Source organism: Silene latifolia, chromosome 11, assembly GCF_048544455.1.
Source record: "Silene latifolia isolate original U9 population chromosome 11, ASM4854445v1, whole genome shotgun sequence".
Classification (NCBI taxonomy): Eukaryota; Viridiplantae; Streptophyta; class Magnoliopsida; order Caryophyllales; family Caryophyllaceae; genus Silene; species Silene latifolia.
Genome location: NC_133536.1, coordinates 32,324,038 through 32,337,062, shown reverse-complemented (window position 1 = coordinate 32,337,062; position 13,025 = coordinate 32,324,038). Strand labels below are relative to the sequence as shown.

The 13,025-nt window shown below is 41.1% G+C and overlaps 1 non-coding gene across 1 annotated transcript; it reads left to right on the top strand.

The window, feature by feature from the left end:
* The first annotated feature begins 12,482 nt into the window (after nt 1-12,482).
* On the top strand, nt 12,483-12,589 carry LOC141616650 (small nucleolar RNA R71). Its single transcript, XR_012530982.1, has one exon. It is a non-coding gene; the product is annotated as a small nucleolar RNA R71 (small nucleolar RNA).
* Nucleotides 12,590-13,025: the final 436 nt, after the last annotated feature.

Sequence of the window (13,025 nt, the reverse complement as noted above, 5' to 3'; positions counted from 1 at the left end):
CAAAGGGGGTAACTCAAGACAAGATTAAGGAGGTGCTGTTTCTTTTTTCTTTGACTGACTCAGCCAGGGAGTGGCTGACCGACTTGGACCGCACGACCGTAGGGATCATGGACTGGGAGACCCTTGCTCTTGCTTTATATAAGAGATATTTCCCTCCGCAGCGCACCAATCAGCTGAGGGGAAAGATAACAAGCTTCAAGCAGGCACCTAATGAAACATTTTATGAAGCCGGGTGTCGGTTTAAGAAATTGGTGAGGTCTATTCCTCATCATGGGTTTGATCAATGGTTTCTATGTAACCAATTTTATAATGGGTTATATGACGACCATAGAGCTATTCTAGACGCCTCATCCAATGGCAGATTTCAGAAAAATATAGATGACGACAAGGGATGGGGTATCATTGAGGAGATGGCTACCCATTGTGCTGAATATGGGAACCCAAGGGATGGTATTAGAACGGTTCATTCAATCGATAAGGAAGTAGTGGCTCAGCTGGAAGCTATGAATGCCATATTTGATAGATTGGAGCTGCAATATGCTGGGGAGCCTCAGACGGTTCATTTGCTTACGAGACAGGACACCTTCACATGTAAGAGGTGTGGGAGCAACGACGGTCATACTGCTATTGACTGTCTTACAGAGAAGGAACAGGTCCTTGCTTTTCAACAATACAGGCAAGGAGGAGGTTCCTATTATAATAACCAAGGGGCAGTCCATCCCAACTTGAGGTGGACAAGTTAGAATGTACTCAATCCTACTCCTCCACCGCAGCAGCAGCAGCCATATGTCCCTCCTCACAAGGCTCAACAAGGCTTTCAAAAGCATCCTTTCTTTCCTCCTCCCAATCAAGGTGCATCATCTTCTGGTGGGGTAAGTGAGCTATCCGAGTTGAAGACGATGTTGCAGTCTTTGACAAAGCAGTGGCAGCTAAGTGACCAACAAAAAGAAGCATCTATTAAGTCACTTGAAACCCAAGTTGCCCAGTTAGCCGCGAACCAGTCCACGAGGAAGCAGGGTCATTTGCCGTCACAAGCCGATAAGAATCCACATGAGACGGTGAATTTAATAAATTTGAGGAGTGGTCGATCTTACGAAGGACCAAATTTATCGATTTTAGAGGACAAATCAGACCCGAGGAAGCTGTCTAATGCTGATGAACAGTATACTATTGCTGAAAAAGAGCTGACGACAAAGAAGATACTCGATCGACTGGTTTCAGGTGGTCGATCGAGTGAAAAAGCTGAAGAATGGACTCGATCGAGTGGAATTTTTGCTCGATCGGGTGAACTGGAAAAAGAACACCTCGATCGAGTAGTCCAAACAGCTCGATCGAGTAATTTTGTTGAGGATTCTACTCGATCGAATGATATTTTTTTTCAATCGAGTGATCCTGAAAAAGAAGACCTCGATCGAGAGCCTGCTAGTGGTCGATCGAGTGAAATATCGCCTGAAAGACCTCCTTCGAGAGGAAAGAAGTCTCGATCAAAGGATAAAGAGCTTGATCCGGCTGATACGTTGGAAGAGAGGAACAAGGGGCTCGAGATACCCATCACGGTGCCCTTCCTGAGGCGACTACAGAACACGAAGGCATATCAATAGTTCGGCAAATTCGCCGACCTCCTGAAAATCTTGCAAGTTACTGTTCCGTTCGCCGAATTGCTGACACGGGTACCCTCTTACCTTAAATTTATGAAAGAAATTTTATCACGTAAGAGGCACATTAATGATCATGAGACGGTAGATTTGACCGGGGTAGGGACGGCCCTAGGTCAAAATAAGTTACTTCCTAAACAGTCAGACCCGGGTAGTTTCTCAATTCCGTGTCATATTGGTACCCACTTGATTGATAACGCGTTATGCGATCTTGACGCTAGCTTGAGTGTCTTACCTCTGTCTCTTGCTAAGAGACTTGGTTTGACCAAGTTTAATGGCACGAACATGACTGTACAGATGGCCGACCGTAGCATATCACGATAGTTAGGTGTCATAGAAGATATAACTGTTAAGATCGGGAGATTCTTTGTTCCCGTTGATTTCGTAGTTCTTGACATCCCCGAGGACACACATACCCCTATTATTTTAGGGAGACCATTTTTATTTACTGCTCGCGCAGTGATAGATGTCGGGGGCAAGACATTGACTTTTCAGGTAGGAGACGAGGAATTAATTTTCCATCAGTCTCAGTCTCGCAGGGCTCCCATGCAAGCTCAGCCTTGCAATGCCCTCTCTTCTACTGACCCTCCTATTGACACTCCAAATGAAAATTTGGAATTTTGTGCTGCGATCGTGACCCCTCCGCCTCAGATTGAGAGCAAAAAGGAGGAGACTTCGTCTGTTTTCCTTGCTGCAGGTACAGATGAAATAATGCAGGAGCTGTCAATGGTCATTGTGCAATTACAGTCAGTCAAAGTGGGAGCGATAACGTTAAAGCTGGTGAGAACGGAGTAAGGACGAGAAAAGTTCGTGCGTATGTGGACGTCAACTATTCTCCTCCTAATGATTCAAGTACAAGCTCGTGGAGAATGAAGAGGACGGTTAATGTTGCTGAGGTGACGTCCTCCAGTCAGAAGCCCTCCGAGGGGCTACTGAATTGTCTTAAGAAGTGAGCGGGGAATGCCCCGTGTAAGAAATTGTAAAAACAATTTTTAATTTCCGTCGGATTTATTTATTGCATTTAATTAGGACAATTAGAATTTCGACATTTTTAGCATAGTTTAGAAGACTATAGAATGTTAATATTCATATTTAGTATTTTGGGATATCCTTGCGAGTTTTTTTATGCAGGTTTGGGAGATTATACGCAATTTCAAGGGCTGACACGAGGAAAAGAACTCGATCAAGTACTTTTTGTACTCGATCGAGTGAATTATGCTCGATCGAATTGTTCCAGAGTGCTCGATTGACAAAAGCTAAATAGGGGAGTACTCGATCGAGTATATTTTTACTCGATCGAGTGAACTGCATACAAGAGCTCCCGATCGAGTGGTTTAAAATCACTCGATCGAGTGAATTTGCAAATGACACGCAGGAAGTCCCTTTAACTCCCTTCTTTTCTTCATTATTCTATTTCCTTCTTCATTTTTTCGATTGCTCTCCACCATTTGCGACCAAATCTCCCAAGAAACCTCCATTAATCTTGTCCATTACCAAATCCAACACTTACAATAATTTTCTTGCTAATTACTCGACATTTGCTCTCTCCTTTCCCTTTGATTATTGTTGTTTTACACGGTCAATTAGAGGAGTTAGGGTTTGCGATTTTTAGTCGAAAAATCGCCCAGTTTGCTTGTTGATTGTCGATTATTTGCTTAGTTTGTAGGTTTCTCATCATCAAGTAAGTATTCCTTTAGTTCTTTGCATTTTAATTGCTTTAATTTTGCCTTTCTTTAAGTAAACTAGAAATTAGGGTTTCGGCAGACAATTTTGGGTCGATTTTTTCGACTATAATTGTGATTTTATGCTTAATTTGCTTAACTTGATGATTAATTCCTTTACCTCATTGCTATTCACATGTTTAATTCGAATTTTATGAGGAAATTTGGGATTAGGGTTCTTGTCAATCGAATTTTTCGACTGAAATTTGGGATTTTTCTGTTGCCATCTGCTTAATTTGCTGCATTCGATGTCTATTTCCCTCTTCCCCGTCACTGACTTTCTACTTAATTCGAATTTTTGAGATGAATTTTGGGAATTATGGGCTGTTTAGTCGAAATTTTCGACTGTTTTTGGGAAATTTTCTGTCGTTTCACTGTAATTTAATTATCGTTTCCCCTGGCCTTTTTTACTAGGATGGATTCTAGCTCTACGCCTTCTACTAGCTCGACTGTTAGTCCGTCCCTGTCTGAGACGGTGGTCCCTGCTGCCACCACCGTCTCCGCACCTGCTAGTACCACAACCACTACCTCTGTTTTCCTTGTTAGCGCTGCTGGTACTGTCTTTGCTGCTGCTAGCACTGCTGCTAGCTCTGTTTCAGCTTCTACATCAGTCACAGCCACTCCTACTGCTAACACTGCTTCTAGCCTTTCTACCTCTGTGGCGGTATGATCGGTCCGTTTCGTATTCACAAATAAATAGATGTGGTCGTTGGTCACGGTCGAATCAAAACACAATTTATAGCTTAACAAGCAACTCTACAATTAGTAAAGAGGCAAGTAAAGGTCGGATCCCAAGGGACGGTAGTTGAAATGAAATTTCTATTGTAACTAGTGGTGTCTAAGGGGTGTCACAAATTGGGTTGATGTAGAAGGTTACTAAACTAGAATAACAATGAAAATAAACAAGCAAGATGAATTAAAGGGGTGTAAACAATTGATTAAAAGCACTAGGGTGTCATGGGGTCATAGGGGAATCATGGGATATGATCATACAAACATGTTCTCAAATTATAAGCAAGCAATTATTGTTGTGATGGATTGAGTTGGGTTATATCTTACAATCCTAGGAAAGTTTGGGTCCCGGAGCCGAATCGATTAGATTGTACAACACCTACAAGTCGACTTAATCTTCCCTACTCAACAACATGCATGGTCTAATGAGACTCGAGTTGGGTTATGTCTTACAAGTCTCATTGAAAAGATAGGAGATGATAGTAAATGCAAGGATTCATAGGCTTAGCATTTCATCAAATATAACATGTGCATGAGTTGAGATCAAAACAAGCAAGCAAATAAGATATGAAAGCATATTAATTTAAGCATGAATCATTCCCCATGTTGGTTTCCCCTAATCACCCATTAACCCTAGCTAAGAGACTACTCACTCATTATCATGTTGAACATGCTAGCAAGGTTGTCAATCATACCAACAATATGAAACATGATGAATAAATGGAAGTAATTAACAATAACTAAAAAGGGATTAAGAGATTATACCTACTAATGATTCCAATAATAAAGCAAGAATAATAGAAGTACTTGAATGCTAGATTGAGAGGTTGTCAATCTCCCAATAATAACCCAAATAATCTTCAATTACCCAAAATAAAGGATGAACAAAAGAGAGATTAAAGAACTAAAACTTGGATTAAAACTTGATTAATACTTGATTACAATATTGAAGAGAGATTTGATTGATATTAACTACACTAATTATTGATAAGAAGAACATGCTCCTCTAATTAGACTAATGGGGTATTTATAGTGAAAATTAGGGAGGATGCATTAGGGTTAACTAAGGGCTAAACTAGTAATTACACTTTTAAGTTGAGCAAGGAGACGCCGGTATTTTTGGAGAGAAGGGCTTCTCTTTTCGTAGCTTGAAGAAGAAAACCCGTCTTTGTGAAGGAATCCGGGCGGATTAAGGTCGGGACGGCCGGATTTGGGCGATGGAATCCGAGCGGATTCTGGGGAATCCGGGCGGATTGTTGAGGGGAATCCGAGCGGATTCACTGGGACGCTTCGGATTGTGCAAAGGCGGGGACGGGCGGATTGTTGACAATCCGCTCGGATTGTCGATCGTGGTAACTCCTTCTTTTCTTCCCTTTTCTTCATAAATTCCTTGGGGATTTCCTTGGGGACTCAAGGATCTTTTCTCAACATTGCTCTTCTACTATGATATGTACAAAGGCCTTCTAATCTTGTCCCTCCTTGATGCTTGGTCATTGAATTTGATCAATTTAGTCTTGATTTGCCATGAAAATGCAAGATTCTTACTCCTTTCCTACCAAGGGATCAAAATCTCAAAGAATATGCAAAACAAAGAACTAAAGATAAGAAATGACCCAAATAAGCACTAAAAAGCATGGAAACAAGGGTAATTCGGGGGCTAAATATGCGCCAATTATGGTCACATCAAATATCCCCAAACCGAACCTTTGCTCGTCCCGAGTAAAGAGGTGACAAAGACTAGGACAAATACTAACCTATCCTAATAATATAGCCGATATGAGACAATTAGCGGGTCTCACTCCGCCCCTTCAACTCACAACAAGACAACCATGAGGTAGGATGCCTTCTTGCAAGGCAAGGTGGGTCTTGCCATAATGGCGATACATCCAAACATTAAGCACATAAAAACACATAATGGATGCATCTACAAAAAGAATAGCCACTCCCTCATCAAGTGGCGGAAATTATCTACAAGGGAAGCAATTCAAGGGTACACAATCCTTCATAGATGCAATTTGTTCAAACTACTAAGCCTAGAAGGATACCAATAAATCACCTCCAAAATGTGTCAAGCTAGGGTACCTTTGTCCTTAATCGTTAAATGCTTTTGTCAAGAGTAGACTCCCTATGGTGTTAGAAACACTGGAGGATCGCGGAATTCCCCCTCTTGCCTAGACAAGAAGAAGGGTCGTCCCCTCTCTACCATGCACAAAAATGGATATGATGGATAAAGGGATCAATAGATATTTGAGTTTCACTTTGGGAGTTTGCTTTTGTTTTTGTTTTCCCCCCAATTTCTTGTGGCATTTGACATTTGAGAAAACTTTCTTTGCCATTTCTTTTTTATTTTTGGCATTTCAATACTTGACAACTTTTTGCATTTCTTTTTGAATATTTTCAAAGTCACCCCAATTAGTAACGAGGGTGCCTTGTATTTGAAGCTTAGGAGTCTATTTTTGCTCCTCTTTTTGATGCATTTTTGCAAACTTTCTTTCACTTTTCATTTCATTGAACTCAAATTGATTTCTTTTTGTGACCATTCCCTTTGATGACAAAATGTGTGGTAGAACATGGATGAATGGATTGATGGATGCATGGTTTCAAGGGTCACCTTAGAATAAACGGTAGCCAAGGAGTTATCATACCACAAGGTACTCTCGACTAGGCCTTAAACCATGGGTCAAAGGATACTAGCATGACACATCCTAGGGTGTTTTACAAGTATTCTACAAGCAAAGTCTTAAGAATAAAAAGCATCTACTAGGGCCTATATACACTTGTCAAGCTTCCCAAGTAGACGGTTTCGCAAAATTTTTCTAACATGCAAACTACATGCCATGATGCAACTAGCATATAAACATCCTAATGCAAATGATTCTACCAACTAATATGCCATATAAACTAAATGCAAGTCCTAAATTCACATTGTTATACCGCGTCAATCAAAATAAAGCCACATAGTCATTAACATAAAGAGGAAAAAGGAGATTGGAAAGATCATACCATCCGGTCTTCAATATCCTCATGTCTCGGATGTGGCGTAGTCAATCAATGTGAACAAGGATAAAACAAACACAATATATACAAGACAATATATACAAAGGAAATGAACTTGTTTTTGGGTTTTCAATTTTTTCAATTTTTATGGGTTTTTGAATAAGAGTTAAATGTTAGAATTCCCATCCCTACACTAATATGGGCATTGTCCTCAATGGCCAAAATGATGGAAATTATGCAAAGATGATGCATGATTTCTATACTAAATGCAATTCTATACTAAGCTACACTACATGATGCATGGTTTTTGTTATGACGGAGAGGATAATTTAGATTACCTCCCGTTGTGTATGCATTAACTTCCCCAAACCGAGTGAGACACTATTGCTAATGTCCAAGGATGGGTATAGTTCATGCACACACTATGCTATGCATGAAACTAGTTTTGTCATTTTGGATTTTACAAATGGGAACAATAAGAACACCTCAATGGTACCGGGGTGTGAGTCCTTTGATGTTGCTAGGACTAAACCAACAATGATCAAAATGAAATAAAATACAAAGAGATATAGACAAACCATGGGTGTGTAGGAGTCTCCAAGGCTTGCTAGTCTTCCATCATGCTATCATCATCACCACTTCCCTCATGAGAAGTGGTCACATTGCCGCTTTCGTTGTCATTTGCTTCTTCACTTTCTTCCTCATCTTGCTCATCATCATATTCACCATTTCTTTCTCCTTCCATTGCTTCTTCCTCAATATTATCATCAACTTCTTCATCATTTCCAACAACCTCATTATCTCCCACCACGTCCCTAGATGCACCCGGAAATAAGACTTCTCTATAAGCCCAACTAGGCAAAGGACAAGATGGATCAAGGAGTCCTTGCCTAGCTAGATGTAGGAGGGGTGGATATGGAGCCAAATACGCATTTTTCCGATCTTCATGGGCTTGCTTGTGCATTGCTTGCATGAGAAGAGTCACATAGTCTTTCCCAATTTCAATTCCTTCCGGCTTGAACTCTTCATACTCAAAGGGGTACGGTGGTATGACAATGGAAGAGGAGGGGGTTTCAAGATCACCCTTTTGTTGTTGAATGATATACTCGGCTTCTTCGGAAAGGGGAAGTAGATAATTGGTCCGGTGGACGCTTAGGCGACAAATCTTCGAGGGCAAGGTGAACGATCTAGCTTCACTAGTTAGCCATCCATATTTAGTGTCAAGGGGGTTATGGGCAACCCACTTGAACTTGTGAATCATAATGTGCATATCAATAAGATGGCCACCTTCCTTTGCTTTGTACTTCTTATCCTTATTGAAATTAGGATCAAAATGCTTAGCTAGGACCGTGACTAGGCCGCCATTGACAATAACGGTCGTGCCCTTCTTCCCATTATCAACATTAAGCCATCTATCAACCAATAGCCTCAAAGAATTGTAAGACTTGGTGTGAATTCTTCCGATATTCAAAGCCGATTCAAGGAGAATAAAATCGAGTCTTGTGAAATGATTGGTGTCTTTCCTAGCAATTATGGTATTTCCCACAACCTTGTGCCATACTCTTATGCCCGGATGATGGACCAAAAGAGCACGACATGCATGAAAATCCTCAAATTTCTTCCCGGAGATTGCTTCCCATAGAGGTTCGGGGTCATACTTTCCATAACTCTTGAAATTACTTTCCTCATCACTAAGACCCAAAATTTCACCCAATTCCTTAAAGGTAATGCGTCTACTAACATTACCTAGACGAAACTCGATATTTTCCCTATTCTCAACTTTGGTGACTTTCAAGGAACTTAAAAATTCCAAGACAAGGGAGGGGTATGTCAATTCCTTTGTTTCAAACAATTTCTCCAACCCCATGGCTTTGAAAAAGGCTTTTGTTTGTTCAAGAACACCCAATTTTTCCAAGGCATCTTTACATATGAATTTGGTGGATTGAATAGACTTCATAGCAAACTTGACAAAGGTATTTCTATGGGTATCGGAAATAAAAGTTACCTCCGGATAATGCAAAAGTTGATTAATTACCGGAGTAGAGGATGTTGATGGTCCCATAGAAGGTTGTTGTTGTTGTTGCACTTCCAAGTTTGGTGTTGCCACCACCATAGCCAAAGCTTTCTTTGTTTGAAGAGCCTTCTGCCTTTGTGAGAGTGCCTTAGCCTTTGGTGCCTTGGTTGCCTTTGTTGCACCCTTAGTCCTTGCCATTGATGAGCTTAACCAAGAAAAGAATGAAAAATCTTCAATTTGTAGGATGCCAAAATCGATTTTAAGGTGAAAGGCTTTGCCTTTATGAAAACAAAAATCGACTCAAAGGTTGAAGATTTTGTTCTTGGTTTTGATTTTTGATGAAGAAGGAGTGATTAAATTGTTGTTGGAAGGGTGGTTTGATTTGTTTTTGTTGAATGTTGTTGAGGGTTTTTGTTTTTATGATGGGGAGGATGAGGGTTTTGATGTTGTGGGTAGTGTTTATGAATGAATGAATGAATGAATGAAGGTGGGAGGGGTTATAAAGAGGCCGAAATTTCAAAACTGCAGGGGCAATCCGTGCGGATTAGGCTCAATCCGTGCGGATTCTGCTTCTTCAATCTTTGCAAAAGCTCGCCTAAAGACGGGCGGATTTGGTACAATCCGCTCGGATTTTCTGAACACGGGACGGGCCGGTTTTTTCAGAGACGGACGAATTTCAGTCCAGAGATTTTTGTTTGTTTTCTTCAGCTGCAAAGACGGGCGTCTTTTTTACAAGACGGCCGGATTCTTCAAGACGGGCGGATTTTTTGGAATCCGCTTGGATTCTTTAACAGTCAGGAAAATTTCAAATTTCAGTTCAGTTCAAGACGGGCGTCTTTTCTGCAGGACGCTCGGATTGCATAAGACGGGCGGATTCTCTGGAATCCGCTCGGATTCTTCCTGTGTACACGGATTCAGTTCCATCCGTGCACAGCGCATTCCCTTTTTCATTCCTCCATTCTTTCTTTCAAGGCTTGTGTTCTTCATTGTGGGGGCATTACTAAGGCATGGATAGCCTAGGCAATTGCCATCCCCACACTAAGGTAAAGCACTACACATCAATTGAAGTTGTTAGTCCCTCCCTCACTTCTCTCTTACATGACAATTATTTTGATCAAAGTAAATAAAAATCCAAAAATGACAAAAATGCAATACAAGAATTGAAATGTAAGTTAGGGAGTTAGAAATATTTACAAGTGGTGGTTTAGGGAGGACTCCACCAAACTCTCATTCTTGATGAGATGTCAAGGGGGCATGTTCAAGGTGTTGTTGATGTTGCTCAACACCTTGAAAAAGTAATCAAAAGCTTGTTCATTATTATGGTAGAGGTCCTCAATAGACCGTGGCCCTTGTTGTTGATCATGATCGATGGCATGCCCAATGTAGGGATTAAAAATCCCTTCAAACTCGTCGTCCCAAAGACCACAAACTTCATTGAGTTGATCATTGAAAATCTCTTGCTTAGATGGAGACAACTCTTCCAATTTCTTCTCTTGGCCAATGAGGCCATCCTCTTCTTCGTTGGTTGATTTTGATGAGCTTTGCAAGCTCTCCTTGTCACAATTCACTTGCTCTTTGAATGGAGCATCTTCAATTTTCTTCCTCCATTGGAGTTCCGATTTCTTCCTTTCATCTTTTCGGCTATAATGATCAATCATGAAACATGGCTCATGCAAACGAGGAGCTCTCATGGTCTTGTCAAGATTAAAAGTTATGCTTTCATCTCCCACTTCTAGAGTGAGCTCTCCATGTTTCACATCAATCACCGCACCCGCGGTGTGTAGGAAAGGTCTTCCTAGGATGATTGGAATGTTGGAATCTTCCTCCATATCAACAATGACAAAGTCCATCGGGATGAAAAACTTCCCAATTCGCACGGGGACATCTTCCCATATCCCTAATGGTGTCTTCGTCGATCTATCGGCCATTTGGAGTGTGATGTTGGTGCATTTAAGCTCTCCCATTCCCAACCTTTTACTCACCGAGTACGGCATGACACTCACACTAGCCCCTAGATCACATAAGGCTTTGTTGATCGTCGTGTCGCCAATGGTACACGGTATTGAGAAGCTTCCCGGATCCTTTAACTTTGGAGGTGAACTCCTTTGAAGTATTGCACTACTCACCTTAGTGAAGGCGATAGTCTCAAGTTTCCGGATCGACTTCTTCTTTGTGAGGATATCTTTCATGTACTTTGCATAGGCCGGAACGTGGTTGATTAATTCCGTGAAAGGAATTGAGACTTCTAAATTCTTCACAATTTCCATGAACTTTCCAAGTTGATCATCAAATTTGGGTTTGGCTTGACGACTTGGAAAAGGAAGTCTAATCACAATGGGCTCCTTCTCTTTGGCCTTGTCTTCATTTTTCTTTGAACTTTCTTCTTTTGATGATTCTCCATCTTTGGAGTTTTGCACAATTTCTTCCTTTTCACTAGCTTCCACAACTTCATCCTCAACTTGCTTCTTCGGTGCTTCATACCTTCTACCACTTCTCAAGTGAATGGCACTAACCGTTTCATGTCTAGGGGGATTACTTTGAGGTGGTAATTGCCCCTTTTGTCTTTGTGAGCTTGAAGATGCTAGTTGAGTCAATTGTGTTTCCAACATCTTGGTGTGAGCTAGAATGTTGTTGATGGTGGTTTCTTTTGCTTGGCTATCTTTTTGCATTTGGGTGAAAAATTCTTGTTGATTCTTTTGCATTTGGAGGACCGCTTTTTGGACATCAAAGCCTTGGTCATTTTGGTGATTGTATGGATTTTGATTTTGGTAACCTTGGTTTTGATTGTAAAAGGGTCTTTGATTTTGGTTTCTCATGGGTGGTGGAGTGTATGTTGTTTGAGGGTTTTGAACATTTTGGCTTTTGTATGAGAGATTTGGATGGAACTTGGTGTTTTCATTGTAAAAATTTGAATAAGGGGTACCACTTTTGTAAGCTTGGAAAGCGTTAACTTGTTCGGTTGTTCCCCTACACTTACTTGGGTCGTGACCCAAAGTTCCACAATTCTCAAATATCCCACTTGGGATTGATGAGGATGCCGTCATGGCATTGACATGATGCTTTGATGATTTTGAGTTTTCCTCAAGTCTAGCCATAGCTTGTTCAAACTTCAAGTTGATTGTGTCAATGTGAGCACTAAGTTGAGCACCCAATTGAGTAACGGAGTCCACTTCATGCTTTCTTCCTCTAGTAGCCTTGCGAGGTCTACTATATTGTGAATTATGGACCGCCATTTCCTCAATCTTGTTCCATGTTTGATTGTCATCAACTTCGGTGAACATTCCATTTGATCCCATATTGAGAATGTTCCTAGAATCTTCATATAAACCATTCCAAAATTGTTGCACCAAAAACCATTCGCTAAGTCCATGGTGAGGACATGAGCGACAAATTCCCTTGAACCGCTCCCAAGCTTCATACAAAGACTCTTTATCCCTTTGCTTAAAACCCGTAATTTGAGCTCTTAGCATGTTGGTCTTTTCCGGTGGGTAGAATTTTTTGTAGAAAGCTAGAGCCAACTTCTTCCAAGAATCTATTCCAAGGGTGGCCTTATCAAGGCCTTTCAACCATTGCTTTGCGGTGCCGATTAAGGAAAAAGGAAATAAGACCCATCTAATTTGGTCTTGAGTCACGCCCGTTTGAGAGATAGCATCACAATAATCGCAAAAGGTTTCCATATGAGAATGAGGGTCCTCACTAGGCATTCCCCCGAATTGGCTCCTCTCAACTAGTTGGATGAAGGCGGACTTGGCAATAAAATTTCCGGTGAGATGTTGCGGTGTAGGAGTACCATTTGGTAGATTCTCCTCGGTGGGTACGGAGTGTGACGAGAATTTTGGCATTGTAGGTGGATTTTGTGGGGTATTGTGTAATGGGTTTTCTTCTCCTTCTATTGCGAAAGGATTG